The following is a 24,802-nucleotide window of genomic DNA, read 5'->3' as shown; positions in this document are numbered from 1 at the left end:
AGCAGACAAGCTGCAAAGAGCTCCTTTTCTGCCGCCTCTCAGCTGATCGGCGGGTGGGCGGGGCTTCCAGGGAGGCCTCCTGTAGGCCTCTGTGAAGCCTGAACTCCAGTAGGGCCCAAGCCAGCCAGCCAGGAAGGAGGAGGCAGCCAGAGTGGCCACCACTGGTCTCTGCAGCAGAAGACCCCTTGCTGCCAGGTAGAGTGTGAACTCCTTTTTGTGGTTACCTTCCCCGCCCCCCCCCTGGATATATAGGCATCTGCTTGCCATAGGGCTTTGATATGTGGGGGAGGGACTGAGAAGTCTCTGAATATTTATTTTTAAACAGCTTGGAAAATTTGCTGGCTTAAAAAAAACTATCTAAAAAGTCCTATAAGTGGCTTGTTTCATGGCAGAAAATTACAAAAACTTCTGGAAGAAACAGTATTATATTTATTTTATTCATTCATTCATTCATTCATTTATAAATGCACTTATGTTCAAGTTGTTTTACAACCCAGAAGGGCTGAGTGAGAACTGTGAAGCATGTGTGGTGCTTTTATTTTATTTTTCTTGTGTGTGAACTGCTCCCCAATAACTTGCAGGGACTTCAGGGTAAATCTGGCCAACATGTGAATGCAGCACCTCCATTCCAGAGGAGATGTGTCTTAAAGGGCTTTAAAAGCCTCCTGTGAAAAACCTCCTGCAATCGAACTTGACTGAATTTGTTCAGAATTCTGAGAAAACAAACATAGGCTCACCCTGCATGGTTGAAAGTCTCCTTTGCTAATCTGCAGCGAGGGGCCCATTTTAATCATTCATCTTTCTAGTGTGTTCTAGGCATTAAAAGTAAAACAAATGTATAGTACTCAATGTATATCACTATATATTGTGATGTGTGCGTGTGTGTATTCAGTGAAATGTATTTCCAGGCAGCATACTTATTTTGGAATATCAGACTTAAATCCTTGGGGGCCTGGGGTGTGCGGAGGCCCTGGACTTTGAGTGGGGGGGGCATTTTAAAATCTTGTCTCTGGGCCCATTCCAACCTTGCTACGCCCCTGAGCTAGTGAAACTAAATAACCAATCCAAGAGGAGGAGGGAGGAGACCCTACAGAACAAATTTTAACAATTTTTGTAGACCAATAAATTTCATTGCCTCTTTCATTTCTTTCCTAACATTAATAGTTGGTTGCAGCTGTTAAATATACATAACCTCTTGGATCTTACGCTTATTGTATTTCCTTCTATAGGCAAAATAAACATTTTTGCTTGCAAATTTAATTTTTGTGTTTCTCTTCCTGTGTTGGTTCAGTTTATGGCCAGCCAGAGGTGCTGTGAATGTGTGCTATTTGTCATGTGGTGAAACAGTTATCTGATTATTTCACTATACATCCAGTTTGCAACACAACCCATATTTACTAGCTGCCAGAAAGAAAGCACAAGAGAGAGATGTGAGTTGAATTGCAAACAGTGGCACGGCCATTTGTCATCTGCTCTCAGCCTACATTTTTGTCAGTTGACCAAACGGGCTTGAGGATTCAACAACGGTAAGAGAGATTTCACTAGCAAAAAAATGCAGTAGGAAAAGAATGCACCTTGTTAAGGCTGCAATCTTATGCACACTTAGACACGCATAGGAATATGCTGCACAAGGCATATATTCTAACCAAAGTATTTCACTGTAGCAACTACAGGGACTTCATAAGAACTTTCTGGATACTTCAAGATAGGCCTTTTCAGAGTGCCATGTTGTAAAAACTATGAGAAATATCCAGTTTCCAGGTAGATTTGTTTCTAAACCATTTATTTCACTATTTTAATATGCAGCAACAAAAAAAATGCACAGAACATTGATTTGCAGTTGCTGGCAAACTACTTCAAATGGCAAAATAACAAAATATACAAGTATATTTAAAAATGCAAGTGTATTTTAAAGATCCTACCCTTTTTTTTAAGCACTTAAGATATTTACATCCCTGATTCTTTTAGTTTTGACAGTGGTATAAACACTAAAGCTCTTGTCTTGATCAAAGCAAAAGATGTAATGTGTGTGGGGTGTGTGTGTGTGTGTGTGTGCATGCACGCGCGCGCGTGCGTGCACACACACACACGGATGCCCATGATGAAAGCTAGTGAGTACTATGTAGTTATGATAGTATGTAATATTAATTAAAATTATTTCAGGAAAATTTCCAATGCTTTGAAAAGTTTTATTTTTGTCCTAATGACATAGTGGTCTGAATTTCAATGACTCAGTAGTACGACCATCTCTTCAGTTAGTTAAATTATGTGTACCTTAATGAGCCCTTCTTAACATTTTTTGTCTACTGGTTCAAATTAAAATCTCTTTGCTTCCATTACATTGCATATATCTTTCCACTTTGCGGGAAAAAGAATCCTGACATAAATGAGAATATAGGACAGCTGTTGTACCTTATGCATCTCCCTCTGCTTGTCTAGCAATATAAGTTAAGACTAACACATTTCTTACTTGGATATCTGTAGGGGAAGAATGGCAGATCAGTCCCCAAATAGCAAAACAAAACCAGTTTGGTGAGAAAGCAGCAAAGCAAGAAGTCTTAAGACAGTTCTTTAGTATTGAAGAACTACAAGGATTTATTTGGAGAAAAGGTTACAAACGAATGTGAAAAAGCCTGCAGCTTAATTTCAGCTGTAGCTCATGGCCTAAGAGAGAGACCAAAACAAACAGCCATCTCTGGAGAGACAAAATGGAGACTAACACTGGAAGAACAAAGAGGGGAGGAGTCTAGCACTTTTATCCATTGCCCTAAACCCCCACCCAGTGGTCACTATGAGACATTGCAGCTGAGAGCTGATGCTGCCAGGCATCCTAGCTCCAACAATATCTTCTAATCTAGAGCAATGCAGTATATAGTGGTATTCCAAATTGTTTCCTTGGAACAAGTTCTTACTCTAGAAGATATTGTACTGTTGTAAGACTTTTAATCAGAAAATGAAATTGTGTCAAAATTTTAATATGGATCCTTCCAGTTTAGGAACTCCTCCTTACCTTCTATGACTGGGCCAAGTGAGTGGTTTCTAATATTTGCAGTCTCTCTTTCTATGATTCCAAATGGCCTAACAGTGAGGGCTGAACTAGACATTACGCTGAGTAGAGGGACTGTAACTAAAAATGGCAGCCCTGTGTAGTGTTCTTCCTGCCTTTCCTCTATGCCAGGGCTCCACAAATGTGATCCTCCAGCTGTTGTTGGACTACAACTCCCATCATTCCCAGCCACAGCGGCTAAATGTCAGGGATGGTGGGAGTTGTAGTCCGACATCTGCAGGAGGGCCAGAGTTGTGCAGCCCTGCTCTATACTGAGACGTACTGATGTGTGTGCTCTGCATTGGCCAGGCGTGGAGGGAGGCCAGCAGTGGCCTGGGTTAAGCCCGCCACTGCAGCCCCACTAGCCCTGCTCCCTGCATCAGTGTCTGATGCAGGGAGCAGTTAGCCTCGCCCCCTGCATCTGATGTCAGACGTAGGGGCGTGGTTTAGGTCCCAAACCGGGCTGCATGGCCCCGTTTGGGAGTTAAATCGGCCAGCACTGCATTCACAGCGCAGCCGGAGTGGCTCTCCCTGCCCTTTAAAGTCAGGGAGAGCCGCTCCTGGCCATGCTGTGAATGCAGCGCTGGAGGATCTAGCTCGCAAGCGGGGCTGATTTAGCTGATGTCAGGCACAGGGGCCAAGTCAGGGGCACGAGGCGTGGCCCCTGAGGGGTGGTGGCCAGGTCCTTTGAACCAGTTCTCTTAATGGTGACTCTGCCCCTGGCACTGGCAACCAGTGACATGGAGTGGAGAGCATGCAGTGATGTGGAGGTAGTGTTGTCACAGCAAGAGTAAGAGTCACTTCCTGAATGTGTCTAATCCCCTTTAAAAGCCATCCAAGCTAGTGACCATTACCACGTTCTGTCAGTGAATTTCATATGAATAAATCATATGTAGTGTGAAGAAGTACTTTCTTTTGTCTGTCCTAAATCTCCTGCCCATCAGTTTTATTGGATGACCTTCAGTTCTAGTTGGAGAAAGAATTCTCTATATCCACTTCCTCCATACAATGTACTTTAAAAAACTTTTATAGTGGTCCTTTAGTCATCCTTTTCTGAATTACAGAGCTTCAGGTGCTTTAACCTTTTCTTATCAGGAAGGTGGTCCCATCCTCTGACAATGCTGGTTTCTCTTTTCTGCACTTTTTGCTGTTCTGATACACTCTTATTTTCAGTCTCTTTCCTGGTATTTCTTAGAATAGATTTTGCCTTTTTCATCACCACTACGTATAGAGTTGATGCTTTCATTCCATATCTAGTATGGCCTAAAGTCTTTCTTTTTGGGGTGGAAGGTCAGTTTCAGTCACTTCATTTCTTATCATATTATATGTGAATTTAGGGTTTCAGTTTTTGGTATAATGTGCATCACTATACACTTAGGCTGAACTTCATTTGTTGCCCACTTGCTCAGTTCTGAGAGAACTTTTGGAGCTCATTAGTCTATCTGAGATTTTTAACATCCTGCCTAATTTGGTATCATCCTACATAGTTTGACTGCCACACTGTTCACCCTTGACTCCAGATCATCTCTGAGCAAGCTAAACAACATCCTTGGAGGACCTCACTGCTTACTTCCCTCCAGTGAGAGAACTGTCTGCATAGGCGGATTACCGCAGAGGCAATGGAAGCAATTGCCTACGGCAGCGAATCCTGGAGGAGCGGCAGATCTTGGGATGGGGGAGAAGTTTTTTCTTTTGTGATAAACTTTTAATTTTTAAAACTGCCACTGCTGGTGGCGACAAGGATGAGAGATTAAGCCTCTTGCCACCCCAGTGCTGCAGCAAGTTGGGTAGGGATGGCGAGGATGAAGTCCCCCTTTTTTACTTCTAAATGCTGCTGCCGTGGTGGAATGGGGGCCAGCCAGTGAAGGCCATGTGGCAGTGGCTGCAGGGAGCAGGGGATGAGAGACAAGTCTCCCCTTTTATATTAAAATGCTGCTGCTGCCTGCGCAGTGGAATGGGGAATGTGGCGGAATGCTGCTGCCTGCGTGGCGGAATGTAGCGAGGACTGGGAGGAAGTTCCCCCATTTTGCCTTAAAGCAGGCAGGAACTGGATGGAGCAACTGGAGCAAGGGACAGCTCCTTCCAGCAACCCTCCTCCCTCCCAAATGAGTGGCACGCCCTGAAGCAGCCCGCTACTACCGTATGCGGCCTTCAAAAGCGGGGCTTCATCCTCGCCACCCTTCCCTACTTGCTGCGGTGGGGGTGGAAAATCCTTGGCCGCCTATGGGCATCAAAAGACTTAATCCGCCCCGACTGTCTGTTTATCCCTATCCTCTGGCTCCTCTGATTTAACCAATCTTTAATCCATGAGGGCCTGTCCTCCTAACCTGCAACTGCTAAGTTTGCTAAGGAACCTTTGATGAGGGACTTTGCCAAAAGCTTTTTGGAATTCCAGATATGGAGAGCCTGTTGTCCAGGCTCTCTAATATGCTATCTGATATTCCAAGCTCAGGCTCATATTTTCCAGGTCAGTACCAATAGTGAACAAAGGAGGGGGATAGGGCAAATTTTAGAACAGAAGGTGAGAGCTGAGCCCTCCCCATCTTACTTCCCAGCAGTCAGTCATCCCAGGCACTCTTCTTCCAGTTGGGCTCACTTTTGGTATGGGAAACCAACTGGGGGGAGGGCAGAGTTTGAGTGTTGTAGATTATGCAGTGGGGGAGGGTTCACTTCTCTCACTCATGTTCCCTTTCTGCTCCTTAAATTGAGCCCTGCTCCACCCCTTGCTTTATAAGGGGTTGGGACAGACCTGAGTTTAAACAAACGGTTCTACGTCCATTATGCATATATTGAACCCTTGTTAGCTAAACCTAGCTTGACTGGTGTAGGATAAAAATCCACCATATGGGTGTGTGTATATATATATTTGTGTGCATGCATGCATGCATGCATGGGCATGAGTGTGTGCTGCTTCTCTTCCCTTATGCTGGGTTAAATAGTTTATATTATTGATTGTATGCTGCATATATGAATTCAGAGGGAGACTTGGCTGTGCCCCATGGCTAGCAGACCATGTACCTTTCATAGCTGCTGTGTGCCAGTCAGCGTGGGAAGCAGATCTGGCTCCCTAGTGAGCTTCTGAGTCAATGCATCATATTTCTGCCTCCTTCCCCATCCTCCTCTTCTTCGCCAAAGTATGTTCACATATAAACACATTACAAACAATGCCCTTTAAAATATTAAAGAACATCTTATTTATGCAGTTCAACAGCCCACTTGGAATGCTTGGGGATGATCTGGATTGTGTACTCTACTTCAGACTGTAAACGTGTGTAAACAATGTTTATTGTAAGAACCCAGGAGAAGCACTTCATTCTATGTTCAGCAGAAAGAAACTTTCTTTCTGCTGAACAATACAGTAATCACCTTGGGAAAGAATAGCTCTGATCCATAGGCATTGTGAGTGAAGATGATGGGAGTTGTAGTCCAACTTCTGGGGACCCAAGTTTGAGAATCCCTGTGCAGTGCTGATCTGTGTTCAATTTCAAACCTCTCTTGGGTAGCCTTGAGCAAGGCGTGATGTCTCAGACTGACCTTCGGATTTGGTTGTGAGAATAAAAATGAGGGATGTTATTTAACACCTTTTGAGCTCTTGACCAAGGTGGAAAAGAACCCAAGAGATAACAAAGATTTAGATAACAAGGTTCCTGTTTTAATGAAACTGGAAAGCTTGTGATATTTGCTTGTTACTCTGCCAGACTTTGAGTCTGCATAGTGATATTTAAAAATATGTTTGATAGCATATTTTTGCATAACCCCAGAATTGTATTACTTTTTCTGCAAGTTTTGCAGGGAATTTGTCTAAAATAGCTTTTACAATCTAGAAATGAAGACATCTGTTAGTTATTGATTTTAATGTATGAAGTGCCATTCATGCAGATGAGAGAACACACTTGGCAAAAACAGTTCACTGGATATCTTCTCATCTAATTCATCCTTTAATTTAATTGAAGCAGATAAATTGCAAAGATTATAGTGAAGGTGAAAGAAGATGGGTGGTATGGAATTGGAGGCTCATTTTACTAAGGCTTGATTTTTATTTTTATTTTTTAAGGGTGGATTCACACAAATCTGACAGGATCTTGCGTCACTTAAGAAGTTCATCAGCTGCACAGAAATAGCATGCAACATTGATTCTATGTATAGGGCTGGTTCACAAAATCATTAGGAGAGCTGCATCCAAGATGGAATGTGAGGCAGATCAGACAATCGAGCTCAGGAGGTGAGATTTCTTTATCTGCCCCAGCTATAGTGGAAGTGCACAGGTAAAGGAGCACTGTAATTAATATTGCCTGGAGACATGGGGGTCAAAATTCCAAATAAAGTAGTTTATTTAGGAAATCCATCAGGGAGATAGGTAAGACTTATGTCTCATGGCTAGCTATATACAGGAAGTGGAGAAGGGAGAAGGAGGAAGTCTCTCTCTCCAGGTGAGAGAATGAAACCGAGACTCAAAAGTCCACTTAGGTAACTTTGGAGCCTGGACCTAGAGGCCTTTTGCCCCCCTCCCACTGCAAGATAAGCATAATCTCCCTCTATTATTATTATTATTATTATTATTATTATTATTATTATTATTTATTAATAATAATTCAATTTCTATACCGCCCTTCCAAAAATGGCTCAGGGCAGTTTACAAAGAGAAATAAAACAAATAAGATAGCTCCCTGTCCCCAAAGGGCTCACATTCTAAAAAGAAACATAAGACACACACCAGCAACAGTCACTGGAAGTACTGTGCTGGGGGTGGATAGGGCCAGTTACTCTCCCCCTGCTAAATAAAGAGAATCACCACGGTAAAAGGTGCACCTGCTTGCAGAAGGTTCCTTGTCATCTCCAAGACAAAGCAGAGAGAGGCTCCTGCCTGCAGCCTTGGAGAAGCTGCTGCTAGCGTGTGTAGACAATACTGAATTGATGGACCAGTGGTCTGACTTCGTAGAAAACAGCTTCCTATGTTTCTTATGATGTTTCATCAGAATTAGCATTTCACTTCATTGGCAAATATCCCAAACATGCTTCCATTACTAAAGCAATGAATCAAAATAGCTTCCCTCTTCATTACACTGCAACAGTTGTGCCAGTATGAGTGTTTTCAACATTCTGCTATTATGTGCCCTGAATATTCTATTACTTATGAAATCAGAAGTACCCACCCAATCCCTCCAAAATCTTGCATACATTAGGTGACAAAAGAAACCACACCTCCAAATTTGGTGCAAATCCATTACAAAATGTTTGAGATACAACAGTTTACGTTGGAGTAAGGTCCATTAAACTCAGTGGGACTTGAATCAAAATAAAGAGGGTTCCTTGTTAAACAATCCCTGGAAAATGAGGTAGGGGGGGGAATAATGGAGTTAAAAAAAAAAAATAAGGGCGGGAACATATAAAAATTCTGTAATGTAAACCCATAACCACTACCATCACCCCACCCAGTGCACTGTCTGTGGTCATAGAATCTGACATTATTCACTGTATGCCACAGAGCATAGGCTTTTTAAAGTATATTTAAGAAAGGAATGCCGATAACTTCTCTTCTCCTACTATGTGCAGAATACTGCAAGAAAGAGATAGTGGCTGACATGAGAGAGATTACTCAAAAGTAGTCCTACTGAACTTAAAAGTTAGGTAATACCTAACATGGTCTTTTAAATTCAAGAGGACTACTTTGAATATTTTTCTTCTTGTCAGACATTAACTATTAAGCAGAAGCCTATGGCTTAAAAGGGAGAAATGTGTTCTATGTTCAGAGGTTTTGTCCTCTGTGAACAAATTCTTTTTAAAATGCAGGAAAAGAAAGAAACAGACACTGGAAAGTTTCATTAAAATATGTCATAATGGCCAGAGGATATATAAACTATATATCCTCTGGCAAAGGCTATCATCTCCTGATATATGAGATCAGGAGATGATAGTATCATGAGAGGTCAACTTTGCCCTGATAACTCGAGCAGCCCTTCCCCAACCTTCCATGGCTTGCTTAAGACCTGTGTGTCCCAAGGGAAGGAAGGAGAAAAGGGCTTCTAAGATTTCTATCCCTTGAAAGAATTGGGTTTCCAAGAATTCTGAAACTTGTCTTATAGGAGGGCATAGGCAGAATATGAGTTACCATATAACAACTTGGTAAACAATTTGCCTACTTTCCTTTCACTATCCCTACAACTGGACTAAATTTGGTCCAAATCGGTTAGGCAGTTCACAAGTTAGCCTACTTGTGCCCCCAAGCGTTCATTGGTCTGCCATCTTGAACTGGAGTGGATGACATCATCACAAACTATGTGGTTTCAAATAACCTGCACTGGATGCTCACACCTCAGCCAAAGCTTGTAACAGCAGCTGGATAAATGAGACAGCTAAATCATTTATTTGGATCCTTAAAGCATTTAAAAGGAACTTTATTCAAACCTGAAAAGTAATACATTAATAGCATGTCTGCAAATAGAAAATACTGCATCTGTGGAATATCTTATCTATGGAACTTATCTGTTAGCAGCTTTGGCTGAGGTGTGAGTGTTTAGTGTCCGCCTGGAAAACTTCTGGGAATGAAACTGCCTGCCTATTGCATCCAGAGCAGGTTATTTGAAAACTACAGCTGTGCAAATGATATTTTAGGAAGCACTGTGCCTTGTAGAGATGCATCAGGCTTCCCCAAAATATCATTTACACTGCTTTAGTTCTCAAATTTAGAGAGGGATGGGATCCAGGCGGACATTCAACAGGTGCAGCTCCCCCAATCACTTTGTAGAGATGTCCCTGATAAATGTCTGCCTGAATGCATCCCTCCCTAGCCCAATGCCCACTGAAAGGCCAAGGCAAAGTGTGGGTGCATAGGGCCTCATTTCTAAAGCCAGCATAATATACCAGGCAGTACAAAGTCTTTACAGCTTATATTTTACAGCCCCTGGTGGCGCAGTGGTAAAAACTGCCGCCCTGTAACCGGAAGGTTACAAGTTCGATCCTGACCAGGGGCTCAAGGTTGACTCAGCCTTCCATCCTTCCGAGGTCGGTAAAATGAGTACCCAGAATGTTGGGGGCAATATGCTAAATCATTGTAAACCACTTAGAGAGCTTCGGCTATAAAGCGGTATATAAATGTAAGTGCTATTGCTATTGCTATTGCTATTGCTATATTGGGCGGAAGTTAAAATAGGTACCTTGACTTGGAATTTCCATGCTTTTTACAGCATGAGTGAAAATGTAAAGCATCTTAACTCTCATCTGAAACCAAAGGTTTTTGGATTACTGAATTCATTCTGCTTTCTAGTTGTAAGCTGCTTCTGATGTACTAAACTTACTAGTACTCCTGTCATGCACAAAATCTTTTAAGGAAAAACTGGGGATATGACTTTCTAATGTTCAACTTTTAAATTTGGTTTTAACTGGGTTATTTTTTATTAATTTAATTTAATTTAATCTCTTACTAATTGTGTGGGCGCCCCAAATAGTATTTTAAATAAGGGATTTTTGCTACAGGAATGCATATTTTGTTAAAAAAATTATCCGTTTTGAGACCATTAAACAATCAACATACAGCTGTTAGAAAACCTTGACACAAATTTCTTCTTCTACCTTCATACTTCAACTCAAAGCCACATACAGTAGATACTTTTAAAGTTAATTGTACATAAAGTCAATTAAAAAAACACAAAACTGATTTAGTTTTCCTCTTCACTATGGTCTGAGTCATTTCCAAGACATATTCCCCATCAAATCTTTCAGTAAAATATACAAGAAAAGGAGAAGCAAAAATTCCTGAACTTTTGCTTGAGTTCTTCACATATTTAGTATGTAGGCCAAATTCAAGAAATAAATGCTAAGAGGGAGTAATCATTTTCTCAAGATATTGTGTATGCATAACAAATAGGCACGTGAAGCCGTCAAAACTTCTCCAACATGGTGTTGCAGTAAAACTATTGGTTCGCAGTAGGAAGTTTCTTAATATTCTCAGTCATCCTGCGCACTGTCAACTATGACTATGTTGAAGAAGTAGAGACTGAGTTAACATAAACATCATTTGATGAGCAGAAGGCCACCTCAAAAAGGAGTGAAATTACCACTATAATTATTAGTAATGGGAGTTGCCTGGGATAATTATATATATGTTGAAACTATTAATGGAAAAGGAACCCATTTAACCAATTGAAATGCCACAGCTGATATCTAGCAAAGTCTCAGCTTTTTCCTCTAAGGAAAATACTAGGTTTTGAAAGCAAAGTCCTCAACAGGAAGTGGGGTGGGGGGAGCTTTCACAGTTTCTGGTTTGGAACTTGAATCATACAAGAAGAGGTCAAGAATATCACCACGTCATACACACCAATGATACAAGGTCTTGTTTTGTTTTAACTAGACTTGGAGAATCTCTAATGACTTTTCTCCTAAGGGGGCATGTGCCTCCCCGGACATTTAGTCCCCCCCCCCCATTTCTGTTCCAGAAATCTAACAAGGGAAACACAGCTTATCCATCCATAAATGCACATTTTCCACCTTCTGTGTCCCCCCCCCCCCACTATTTTTTTTTCTTCTGGTGCCGCCACTGTCTCTCTGAATCCATGCTCTGGATGTTTCAAAAACAATAGACGATAAATTAATTTCTGTCAATTACCTTTAAAGCAAAGGCTTTAAGTTGGGGATTTGCAACCTGTTCTGCAGTGAGAGCCACATTAGGAATGTATTGTCATGATGGTTGCTCTGTTTTGAAAACCTATTTGCAGAACTTATTTGTAGGTCAATTTTCACAAGTATGGCAGATTGCAAACTCTAGTTCCTGGCATATAGATGAACCATGAAAATTTGGGTTTGGTTCAGGTTCATCTTTTTAAAAAATAAACCAACTCTCTGGTTCAGACACTAACTTGAGAGAGCGGTTTGATAACTGGTCTAAATACCTTAAACCAGTTTTTGAACCAAATTTAGATACCTTTCATGCAGAATAATATAGAACTAGCTCACTGGGCCAGGCACAGAACATCTGCACCTCTAGTTCTCCCCCTCCCTCTCTATTTTCCCTCTGTTCTCAGCCCCACCCCACCGCTGTTGTTTTCATTCCCTGCCTGCCTGATGCCAATGCCGCTGTTTTCTTTCCCCTTGCAACCACCCACTCGCCGCCACTGTTTTCTTCCCCACCCGCCATCGCTGCAGCTGTTTTCTCCCCCCCCACGCCATCTGCAAGCCTGTCCACTGCCGCCATCGCTTTCCTCTTCCCCTGCCGGCAGCTCACTCACTAAACCCTCTGGGGGATTAGCAACGGGTACACCTTAGAGAAATGTAGATAGATAGATATTTTGCTTGCCGTGGAACTGGTTATATTTTTTGAATTTTCAAAAGGTATTTTGTTACTTTCTTTTTTACCAGGATTGGGCGGGGGGGGGGGTGGAGAATATACTCTGATTAGGATGAATGGCAGTAAGGAGGAGCTGCAGTGCCAAGAAAATGTGAGAAGCGTCCAGACTCAGCTCAAGGGTCCTCCAGTTTGAGACATTGTTGCCGGACAACAGCCTGTGGGTGGGAAAGCCTTTACTTGAGCACCAGAAGCATGGCCAATCCTAGACTCTGCCTATCATTCTGCCCTGTACCTCCTTTATTTCCAAATGGGTCATTGGGAAATGTAGTTTCTCCAAAATACCTGGGGCAGAGAGGATCCCTTACCAATCGGGGCGTGAGAGTCAGCTCGGTTTGAGCTGGGCTCAACGTCAAACTGGCTCAGCTTGAACGGTTCAGGGTCAAACCAGGCCAGGCCCAGTTCAAATTGAACCGGTTCAGAGCTCTACTGGTAAGGGGCAGGGGGCTTCCCTAAGGGTAGAGTGGGCAGGAGGGGAATCAGTTACTATTTACAAGTTCTGTTGGTGGCAGTGGCAGCTCCCACCGGCCTCCCCCAGCGTAGCAAGGGCTGGTGGCGGCACAGTTCGTGCCATCTCCGACCTGGTTCGGGCCTCTGCACACATGTGGAGACCATTTGAATGATCTCGGTGCATGATTGGCTACTCTGGGGGAGGCTGGTGGGGCTGGGAGGGAGCTGCTACCCCCTTGTGGCTGCCACCAGTGGGACTTGTAAGTAGTAACTGACTCCTCTCCCACCCACTCTACCCTTAGGAAAGCCCTCCTGCCCCTGCCTCATCCTTACCAGATTCCCCTTTACTGGTTCGACTGGAACCATAGCCAGATAGGGATGTGCACGGAACCAGCGATGGCCAGTTCAGCGGCAGGGGGTTTACCTTTAAGGATCAGGGAGGGTGCTCTTAAACCCCGCCATTGCATTTCTTCTGTCGGCGCTGTGCTTAAAACAGTCTCGCGCTGGGTGGCAGCGTACCTCCTTGCCACCCCAGAGTGTGTAAGACCAGAAGTGCCCGGTGCGTGTGTGCACATTGCTTACGCACGCACACTGGGCACTTCCTGTCCAACATGCACCAGGGTGGCAAGGAGGTACATTGCTGCCCCACATGGGACAGCTTTAAATACAGCACCTGCAGGGGGAACTTGGGGGGTCGGTTGTAAGAGCATCCTCCCTGATCCTTAGAGGAGCCCCTTCCCTCATGAACCAGTTTGAATGCTGGCTCCCGAACCAGTTTGGCAGTATAGGAATGGAATGCCAAAATGGTTCGTGCACATCCCTAGAGCCGGGTCAGTTTGAATCCAGTTTGGATTCGAACTGAACGGGCAAAACTGGTTTTGAGCACATCCCTACTCACCACTCTTAAAAGAGTCTCCTGAATACCTAATTGAACTGGTTACCAATATTTGTGTTTAGGTGGTTGGTTCAGGTTTAAGGCAACAAAGAGATTTTAGGTCCTGGTTCACTTTCAGTTCACAGGGGGCGGGGCACCTTTTGGTTGCTTTGACTCCCTGATTCCTCAGTGTCTTCCATGTATTACAAGGGCTAGAGAAACTTTGAACAATGGCTTCTTAGAATATCAACAAACAATAACAGACGGCAAAGCTATCCTCAAAATCACATATATTTGTAATGGTCATGAACTCTTGGCTGCAAGATCACAAAACATAAGAAAAATGCCAGTCCTTTAATATGAATGATAGTAAGGGACTGATTATTCTTTAGAAGAATTAAAACAGCTAGTTTAAATAACAATGTATTCTGAATCTCTGCACGTTTACTCAAAAGTAAATTCTACATCAGTAGGACTTCCTCCTTAGGAAATATGCATCGGATTACTTCCTAAAAGGATATTGAGACATGTTTCAAAGATTCAGACTGGTTTTATTTTCACCAACACAACGGAAAATCTAAATTTAAAATTAAATTTAGTGCAACTAACTAATGTTTTACTTTCGTTTTTATCTTGTTGTAAACTGCCCAGAGACGTGAGTTTTGGGCCGTATAAAAATATGTTAAATATATACATACATACATAAATGGAAAAACTGGACTCACACACACACACACACAGCACCAAAAAAAGTTTCTAATGGAAATTCTCAAGTAAAATCACAGTAGTAGGCAATGTGAATCATTGTTCTAGATTAGATTGAAAGTTAGAATAATTGCAATTTGTGCAAGATATTTTACATAATGGCCAAAAAAAAAGTGACGGTGTCAATGAATAAAATATCCCCACTGTATTTGCATATTTAAACCTTTGCTTATTAGCAGTATGAAATATCTGGATGAGAGAGTTTTAAACTGTGTAGATGTAAACTTGTTTTGTTTTCTTAAATTCTTTAAAGGTGTTCAAATGGATTTTCATAAATGGATCTTGTTAATTTGCTATTTTTAAAATACTTGTGAGACCTTTCTTGTTGCCATGACAATTTAATTTCCATAAACATTATTTTGTGTGTCTGTCTGTGCACCTATCTGACACTTTAGATGATATGCAGAAGTGAGGAAAATCAGTGGCCATATAGGTTATAGAACAAGCTACACTGACTGCTGACTCGGTGAGCACCTTTTGCCAGTACTAGAAAATGCAGATATTTCAGTAGAATTGTCAGAGTCTTGGACTCCATGGGCTAAGATAAGCTTTGCAAGTGGATGGTTCTGTCTGAAATGAATTGAAGTCTAGAATTTACAAGCAGAATGGTCTTTGTGTAGCTCTCCAACTGAGTGCATTTGTAAGGTGTGGACAAGGTCATTCTATTCTATAAACTAATCTGAAATAAATGCTTCTGTTTTGAGGGGCAAAAGCTCAAATTGGTAGCACAATTAAGATTTCTACATATTAAAACAGTTCTGCTGAGAATTTAAAATGTGTTGGGAACTTTACTCTGTACGTGTGGCCATTAATTGTTCTCAATTTTAAAGGTTCGGGTACACTTTGAATCACATAACCCTTTTCAGGGAAGCTTCCGAAGCATCACTACAATTTACTGTAAGCAATGGCTTAGTGAACAATATTATGTATCAAAATTATATCAGTGTTGCATACTATTTCATGGGGATGTTTTATGCAAATAAAGTAGTCTTACTACCACTTCTATTGCCTACTCATGTTCTCTATATGGGCTTTACCATCACTAACACAGATCTGATTTGCTATGCTACACATATGCATTGAATGGTGGGGAACATCTACCATGTTACCACGCTTTCCCTTGATAGTGCATACAGAACTGTCATATAAGTATGTAAAAGGAGAGCAAATTTATGTAATTATCTTGAGTATGGCTCCTTAATCACAAGGAAGCTGATATGAAGTAACAGCCCTTTAAGTCTGGTGCATCATCTTTAAAACATTCTGTTTATCCTGGAGATTGGGGTGGGGCGGGGTAATTCATTCCTTGTAAGGAATGCTTTAATGATTCAAGAGAACTACCAGGCCTGCTTCTAATCTTACATTTTAAAGACTGTACATAGACGGGTCTGGAGAAATGCAATGAGAAAACAATATATAAAATCTCCAAATAGGCAACATTAGGCTGAACTAGATGTTATAAGAGACCATGGAGCTGCCTCTGTTTCTTTGCCCCTCTTTCTTGGAATGTCTAATGCAAACAACTCTTGAAATTTGTGGCAGGGTATCTCTAGCCTAGCAAGCATGAGGTTGCTGGTTCATATACCCACTGGTACCTATACTGGGCAGCAGTGAAAAAGGAAGATGCTGAAAGGCATCATCTCATACTCGCAGGCGGAGGCTCTGGTAAACCCCTCCTGTATTCTACCAAAGAATACAGGGCTCTGTGGTTGCCAGGAATCAACACCAACTCGATGGCGCACTCTACCTTTATCTCTCCCTAATCCCACCTCCCCTTGGACTTAACTGGTTGTTTGTATTAGATGTTACTAGGAAAAGCAGCCATTGGTTTGGATGGGTTTAAAAGGGACATACACAAATTCATGGAGGACAGGTCTATCAGTGGCTACTAGTCTGGTGCCTATAGGCCACCTCCAGCCTCAGAGGCACAATGCTTCTAAATAACAAGGGTGCAACAGGCAAGAGAGAGGGCATGCCCTCAGCTCTTGTCTGTGGGCTTCCCAGAGGCATCTGGTGGGCCACTTGTGTGAAGCAGGATGCTGGACTAGATAGGCCTTGGGCCTGATCCAGCAGGGCTGTTCTTATATTCTTAATGGAGCAGCAGCAGCAGCAGCAGCAGTTCCATGTCTCTTAAAACATCTAAATTAGAGCAGGCCTGCACAACATTAGGACAAAGGGCCAGATCTGGCCCGCAGACACTTTTTGTGCTGGGCTGCAGGTAGAAACACTCTGCAGCAACAGCAGGAGTCATGAAAAGTGCTTGGCCTGCCCTGCTGACTGGCAGAAGTGGCTCAATGCAGTTGACCACTTGAGACCAGATGTCCCCTGTCCCTGGGCCAGAGCCCATTGACACCATCCTTCACTCCCCCACCTTTCCCCCTGACTCCAACCCTCTGAACCCTCACTTTCATTAATAATTTTAAGGTAATAATGTGCTGAAAATTGACCTTGGCCCCCACACACCAAATCATGGTTGGTTCCTGCCAACTGGAGCTGTTTGAGTTGTGTGCTCCTGCTTTAGAGTGTCAGTGGAGAGTGGGTATGTAGAGGCAGAGAACAACTATTAGTGGGGATGGTGGACTTGGTCCTGTATTTCCTGGACCAAGGGTTTTACTGAATGAGTATCCTGTTTCAGGCTGATCTGGTGCCTGCCATGGCAGGGATCCAGGAGGGGAACACCTTGGACAGCTCCAGGAAAGAGTCAGAACTTTGGATAGCTCTGGGCAGGAGATCAAGAGAACTGGGTATATTAGCATGAGATGGGTGTTGCTCCAGTGGATGCTTAGAACCAACTACTACCCAAGTGGATTGGCCTTTCCTCTTTCCTGGGGAAGTCATCATTATTTAAAGGGCCTTGCCCAATTTTCTAAGCACTGGATCTGGCAGTTTTGGGAGCCTCTAGTTGGACTGTTAGGTCCTTGAGGGACTCCTCTGAGTCAGAGGATGAGGGCAGGGCTGTGGCCTTGGGTTTTGGGTCGGAGGGGGTCTTGGCAGCTCAAGGTTGCCTAGGATCTGGCTCATAGGACCTTCTCATTCTCTGAACTGTCCACCTCATCCTCCAGCTGGGATGGTCCTGGATTTGGGGTAATGACAGGTATAATTCTAACTGCACTCGGCTCTTTGGTGCATATGTAGTACTCAAAGTGATATGTGCAGAATTGAGGAAGGTGAATGGAGATTTTGATGTAGAAATCTTGGATTCTTGCAATTTGTTGTTAATGCAACTTTCCCCATCCTTCTGGTTTTATGTAACAGAGGCAGAAATTCCCATGCAGAGCTGCTTTTGATTTCTAAATTTTAAACAATTGATTGAGGGCTTGTCTTCATGATAGTGAAAGCCAGAAACTTGTGGTTGACAGAAACGTCTGTGTGTGTATGTGTGTGTGTTCACAAAGAAAACAAAATTGTGCAAAGACTGGAAGAAAGGAATTTAAAATATTGCTAAAATGGAAAACATCTATTCAAACTCTTTGTAGATGGGACAGATTTACCACAAAAGGGGTGGCAGGGGGAGTTCTCTCCTAGAGAGCCATCTGTTCCAGAATAGAACAGAAGACCCAAATAGTACTTGGTTGTGAAGGAATGTGTAACTGAATGAGTGGTGGAAGGAAATACTCTCATTGTCATCATAATTCGTTGGGCACTCAAGCCAGTTTTGATAAATCATGAAGATGGTTGTTTCAAGATCAATAGAACATAAAGTTGCATTTATTCACAGTAAAACTTTACTACTAAGTTTGAATGGGCTGGCCCCAGAATGAATTCATAAATGACTCGCTTTTCAGACCAGATTGGAAACAACATTTAGGATTAAACATTTTTCTCTTTGTCCCACCCCCACTTCAACTCAGTCTGGGGCCTAATGCGTAAATAAACATTGCTACTTTTCCATGGAGAAATCCATTATGAACTGTGCTTCCCCGCCCCCACCGAATAAGCAAATAAAACCCAAGAATACTCTACTGCAAATTTTATCCTGATTTTCCTTTAACAAGCACAATTTAATCTTGATTTCTTTAAGGTACTTCACATTATTTTAAATGTTCCGTAGAATAATTTGTGCAAAAGGAGGGGGAAAATGAAATCTTAGCAACATGAGGTCTCTTCCTGATGACTGGCAGGAGGCTTGCTAAGAAGTGGGTAGAAACTGCCAATTTTTAGGCGTGAGTTATAGAGTAGGTGGGTTAGTGGGCTTTTGCTATTGCTAATTTATTTTATATTGTAACATCTGAGGGTCCCAGAGCAGGTCTTTGCTATACTCACAACTAAAATAGATCAGGTGTAGGTGTGGGGAGGGAGACATGAATTAGATATTCTGCACAGAATAGAATGTAGTATCCTGAGAATGTTATGTTTTTAAAACAAGCTTCTAGCCCTGGTGGCTGCAAACATACGACTGAAAATATATGTGGGTTGTAAATGGTGAAATCTCAATAGTAGGAGGAACAACCTTTTTTCCCCAAGTCACATATGCCCCACCTGTTCCTGTGTACGGGACAAATGTTTGCTTTGGAAGTTGATGCAGAGAGGAAATCTGTTTGCTTTGCCGCTTCAGCTGCATGTTGCACTTTGCTTTGACTTGCTTCAGAGGGTCATTTTTCCTGGAGAAGAAGCTTCAGCATCTGCCAAGAGCCAAACAAGCAAGAAAATTGCTCCTTGCTTTGCTCCAAAGGTGCTCTTGAAGGGCACCACCCTGGAAATCAGGGGAGGAAAGTGTAATATCCCATAGGGCACCTTGGGGTCAGAGGGTACCCTGTGGGGATTGCCCTTCCTCTCCCCCCTTTCCAGGGTGCAGCCCTTCAAAAGGAGCCTTGGAGACAAGAAGCAGAGATTTCCCACATCTCATCTCCTTGAGGCATTGAAGAGCTGCACACTGGAAATCTGGGAGGAGGGCATGGGCAGGTCAACCCATCGGTATCTGGGTGGAAGTGGGGGCAATTGTTCTTCCCCTGGTTTGAACCAGTCCTATTGAATTCAGTGGAGCTTCCCCCCAGATAAGTGGGTATAGGAGTGCAGTCTTTGCACTCAACATACAAAAAGTCCTGTGCATACCCATGGGTCAACCCCCATGAATCTGGAGATGGTCAAAATGGGGCTGAAGCTCCAGCTAGCTTTGCATCTCTTTCACCCATTTCATACAGTTGCTGATTCAAATCCATCTGAAGCGTCCCACTGCTTTGGGTCTGAAAAATAATCTGAAGTGATTATTTTCTTTTCCCCTATTTCCTGGTACCTGGGAGTTCTCCATACAGCAGGCTTTACCAAGAGTTTTCTGCAAGGCTTTACTGCAAACTCAACACTATCCAAAAACCCAGTGCAAAAAGTAGATTTTTAAACCTCGAATATAAATCGGGTTGCACTCTAATGAGCAGTGAAAAACCCTAATTGTGTGTGAAGTGCTCCCCAACAGCTCACAGGGACTTCAGGGTAAATCTGCCCAATATGTGGATGCGCCCACTCCATTCCAGAGGAGATGCAGGCTAAAAGCCAGTTGTGGAAAATGTCCTGGCCCTAGTAAAATCACAGTCCATGTGTTTATTATTAGAGGTGAATGTTAAAACATTTTGCTTGTCTGAGATACTAGAGTTGTAGTTCTCCTGGAGCCTATAGCAATGTGTCATGATGAGAGGGAGTCTTAGGAGATGATTCTTCTTATAAAAATGGGATCAAGCATATCCCTATTTTTATCTGATAAATTTTGAAGAGTAGTGGTGAGAGTGTGGAAGCTGAGTGCTATGCAATAGATTTTCACCCATTCTCATGGGCAGCAGGTCCAGGAGCAAAACAATGCTTTGAGCTCCGTATGTGAGAAAACAATATGCAATGTAAAATTAAGCAATCCATCCCCAGCACAGCATCCTCCCAGTGGCTGCTGCTGGTGTCTATCTTACGTTTCTTTTTTAGATTGTAAGCCCTTTGGGGACAAGGTGTTGTTTTATTTATATCTGTGTAAAGCGCTCTGTCAACTTTTGTTGAAAGGTGGTATATAAATATTCATTATATTCGTATATGCAACATTTCTCAATTCAGATAATATAATAGTTGCAGAATTCAGTTTTTCCTGGCACAGAATTTTGAAATACACAGAATATCCAGCCATCAGCTTGTACCCCACAAACTCTGAGTGATGGTTACCTAGCAATAGCTATGTTCATTGCTTCTGCTTCTTGCTTGATCAGGCAGAATAGCACAAGAGCATAGGCACAAAAGACTGGAAATGTGGATCAGAGAGAGCCATATCCACTGTTCAGAGTCCTTGAATCAGTGTGGGCTTTGTTTTTGCAGGCCACTGCAGATCTGATTAATGTGGACAAAACTGTGGTAAGTTGATAAGCTGGTGATGCTATGTGCATATTAACTCAAAGCAATTTTTCCACCAGGATCTTTTCATTACACAAAAGATAAAATATAATCCATTAGATGTTACAGGTTAAACAAAACCAGTTTCAATGTCAATACACCATCCTCAGTTGCTTACACAAACCAAATATCTTAGCAGTTCTTAAATTCCTTTCTGCAAGGTAACGGTAGGCGGGGAAAAGAATAGGGAGGAACAACCTAACAGCTGCAAACAAGGAACAATTAACTCAGCTTCTGTCATTCAGACTAACGCATTTTAAAGTTAAAACCATCTCCTCAACATTAATATCTGGTTTTAATGTCTCTATATACATTGCCTCCTTTATTTCATGCTTTTGCAAATTTCTTTCCACTGTTAATACAGTTATCTTGGTTCTCATCACTCATCCAGCATGCCCCTTCTTCATATGTATAGACCATGGCTTAGTACGAATTCCATATCCGACAAGTTCTCACTATATCTATCTCTTAATGGTCTCCCTGTTTCTTTCTGTTTTGGAAAGAGAAACATTCCAAACACTCTGAGGCAATTCTCACGATCGGCCAAAATCGGGCTAAGGGAGCCTAGCCCAATTTTGGCTGAGCGTGAGAACCACCGGGCTCGCAGGCAAGCCCAGTTTCTGCAAAGCAGGTTACCCACTTTTGTAGCGGTCCCCTTAAACCAGGTTAGTGGAGCGAGCACTTCGCTAACCCCATTTTTGTGATCATGTATTGCCGCGGCGTGTCTCTGTGCCATGGCAACACACAAGCAGACCCCCGCTGGGAGGCTGAAACAAGCCTCCCGGCCCTGGGGGTCTCTCCAGGATGCCCCGCATGCTTGCTCATGAGACTTGCCTCTCTATCTCATAAATCAACCCCCTTATACTACACCAAACCTCTCTCCTTTCACAAACAGCACAATCTTTAAACTCAAACTTCTTATCACATAATAGGGAGTTAACTGATTGTTGTTTCAGCATTATTGGTGCACTACACACTGCATTAACTTTAACTCCATGTCTCTCTAGAAGCTTCTGAGTTTTGGTAGGAAAATGTTAGTATGCCAAGTTTCTGATTTGTTCATGGCACCTGTTCACTTCAGATGAAAAGGAAAAATTGGTTGTCCTGAGCTGCACAGTAATGTGCCTTAGCTACTCTCTTTACTGTAGTTTATACAGGGTGGCTGTCCACCTCAGCTCCACATGCTGGAGACAGTATTGTGCTTCTCATGTCTTTCCACCAGCTCTTGGAAGACTGGGAGAAAGCTGGGGTGGACAACGTCCACAATCACTGGGTCATAATTCACACTACAGTGCTAAAGAAAACTGTTGTGTGTCTCATTTTCTGTCATCTTTTGAGCCTTCAGTGATGTGGTTTAAATTAAGGCTAGGGTTCTCAAAGGCCCAGATTTGGCCTTTGGTCATTGTGACTGGGAATGAGGGAAGTTATCTGGGGACCCATGATTGAGATTCCCCAGTCGAGTACAGTGAAAAGTCCATTAATGGCAATGGTAATGCAGCCATATCTCACCCATGATGGAAATGCCATGTAGGCATGTCTTCAAGTACCCATATTTCTTGAACCAATGGTGGTGGAGGGATCGCTTGGCTGTATGGAGGCAATTTTTACAGACAATTAGCTTTTTGCAAGCTTGACCAGTATCTGGGCTGATGTGTCAAAAATCTGCCACATTAGATCCACTTCCTATGATTTCAGCAGTTCAGACTTGGAAGGAAAGAGGAGCCCATGTCAAAGAAGATCACTAAGTTATGCTTTTGCAAGCATGTACTGATGTGAGAAAATACTTCTCAGGTTCGGAATTATTGGAGGCTATGCACCAGTTGCTGAAAGTGAAAAAAAGTAGCTTTATTGGTTTAATGACAAGTTGGGAGCTCATTCAAAAAATGGGGTACACAACGAAAGGTTTACAACAGATTATAGAATACCAATCATGTCATAACAGGCACTAACATCTGGTGAGGTAGTTACAGTGTTGAGCATCAATAACAACTAGAGAGAGACAGTGTTCCCAACTAACTGCAACATGAATTGAGAACAACAGGATGACATGATAGTGCAATTACTAACAGTGCAGTTTACTTCAACTCAACATGCCCAGGCCAGGACCAGCCAAAGCCTGGTTTTCCTTCATCAGTACCAACCACCAACATGGAACAGGAAAAGAGACTGCTGCAGACACACTGCTGCATCTGTCCTTTCCACAACGGTACCAGAGTGTCAGATTCCTGTAGAATAGGCAAAGAGCGATGGGGAGTTGGGGTGATTCCTCCCCACCCCTGCTGCCCCTGCTCTCCTAATAAGGGTAGCCGTTCCTGTTGCCCTGACAGCAAGGTGAACAGTGGCACATGCAGATGAATAAACCAGTGGCAGACTTTTTCCAGGAGGGTTACAAAGTCAGTGCAACCTTCAGACTGTCTGACAAGAATAAAAATGAAGTTTAGATAAAGCACGAACACAAAGCAGTTTAAAAACACAATATTTTTCTGACTTGTATGTTTTTAAATCTGGGTTTTAAAAGCACAGTAGGGACTTGTTCCCTAGCAACTGTGCACATCTAAGCCTTGTGAATTATGTCAATGTGGCTTGAAAGCTGCCCTGAAGAAGAAAGCAGTTGAAGGTGGGGGTGGACTAGAAACCAGTTCCAGAGATACATGGAATTATGGGGAATCCTTTGGAGCTTGAGAGCATTTCCTAATGGTCAGCTGTACTAGAATAAACAGAGTGGTCAAAGCAAAGAAAGTAAGTAGGTCAGTATATTCCCATATTGCAGGTTAGAGGACATAGAGAGTGACTTGCCTAAAGCCACTTAACCAGTTCATGGCAGAGGTGAGATGCCCAGGGAATCAGTGTCAACACAGCAGCTACATTAAATAAAATCAATTGAGTGTGTCTGCACTGGCAGTTGGTTAATGCACTACACTGAAATGGACACACATGACAGTTCCACTTCTGTCGTAATATACAAAGTTTGTACAGTATTGCTGGTCCCAACCACCGTGCAATTCATCAGCTTCTCTAGTTCTCTCAAGCTTACAGATTTTCCTTACAGCTGAGCTCTGAGATTCTTGCTTCAGGCATAACAGTAGAAAAGGTGAAAAGATTAATCTTTAATATTTGATTAATATTTAATTAGATTAATATGTAACAAATTTACTCTCAGTTGTGTAATTGGCTCTATTTTGCTTGTTTTGCATGCATGAAATTACAGCACAAATAGGCTCTCTGCCTACAGCTAGTCAGTTATGGGCATGTATATTTTCAGTAATGTGTACCCCTCCTTTTAGACCAATAGTTTGCAAAGTGGAGCAACAGTTCCTGTGTAATATTAAGGGGTGGGGTTTGTTTTGTTTTGTTGCACACTATTACATACTTGTATCATTTGCAGTTGCAAAACCCCTTGCCCCAGTGACTGCACAAGAACAGCTGGCCAAGGAGCAGGAAGACTACAAGTGGAAACCTCAAGCAGCTTCCACAAACGTGGTGACTGTACAAGTATGGATATGTGGAGAGCATGGGTCTAGTGAAGTGCCTTGACTGCAATTCAGTCCATATTTACTGCATCTCTGCAGAGCATTGAGAGTGTATGGATAAGTGGTGTGGATAATGTGAACTGAGTTGCAAGCTGTGTATGTGGGAGGGAAGCTATTCCTCCTTGTGAATGGACATCATGCTTTCACTAATGGCTGTTGTAAGCAATGCAACAATGACGGACTGATTGAGACCAGAGTCAGACAACAGTTCCAGAAAATGGAAGGCTTGAAAGAGTGATCGCTGCTTATGGCAAGTAGACTCATTCCACTAACTATTTCTGCTAAACAGTTTTTTGTGACTGTTTGAAAGCTGTATGACTTGTATGACCAAAAACTTGTATGACCAATAGGACAATATTATTAATAGTAATATTATTAATATTATTATTATTAATAATATTTATATTTATAAACAACTTTTCATTAAAAAAGTTCTTAGA

The 24,802-nt window shown here is 42.5% G+C and overlaps 1 protein-coding gene and 1 long non-coding RNA gene across 5 annotated transcripts in view; both read left to right on the top strand.

Moving 5' to 3' along the window:
- STUM (stum, mechanosensory transduction mediator homolog) overlaps positions 1-24,802 on the top strand; it is a 109,106-nt gene that overhangs the window by 8,894 nt on the left and 75,410 nt on the right. The window lies entirely within an intron of this gene.
- Positions 86-24,802, top strand: LOC128349905 (uncharacterized). Its single transcript, XR_008319061.1, has 3 exons — positions 86-195; positions 7,101-7,268; positions 24,218-24,802. It is a non-coding gene; the product is annotated as an uncharacterized LOC128349905 (long non-coding RNA).

Source organism: Hemicordylus capensis, chromosome 1, assembly GCF_027244095.1.
Source record: "Hemicordylus capensis ecotype Gifberg chromosome 1, rHemCap1.1.pri, whole genome shotgun sequence".
NCBI classification, from domain to species: domain Eukaryota; kingdom Metazoa; phylum Chordata; class Lepidosauria; order Squamata; family Cordylidae; genus Hemicordylus; species Hemicordylus capensis.
The sequence above is the reverse complement of the archived record's forward strand: the minus strand, read 5'-3'. Positions and strand labels throughout refer to the sequence as shown.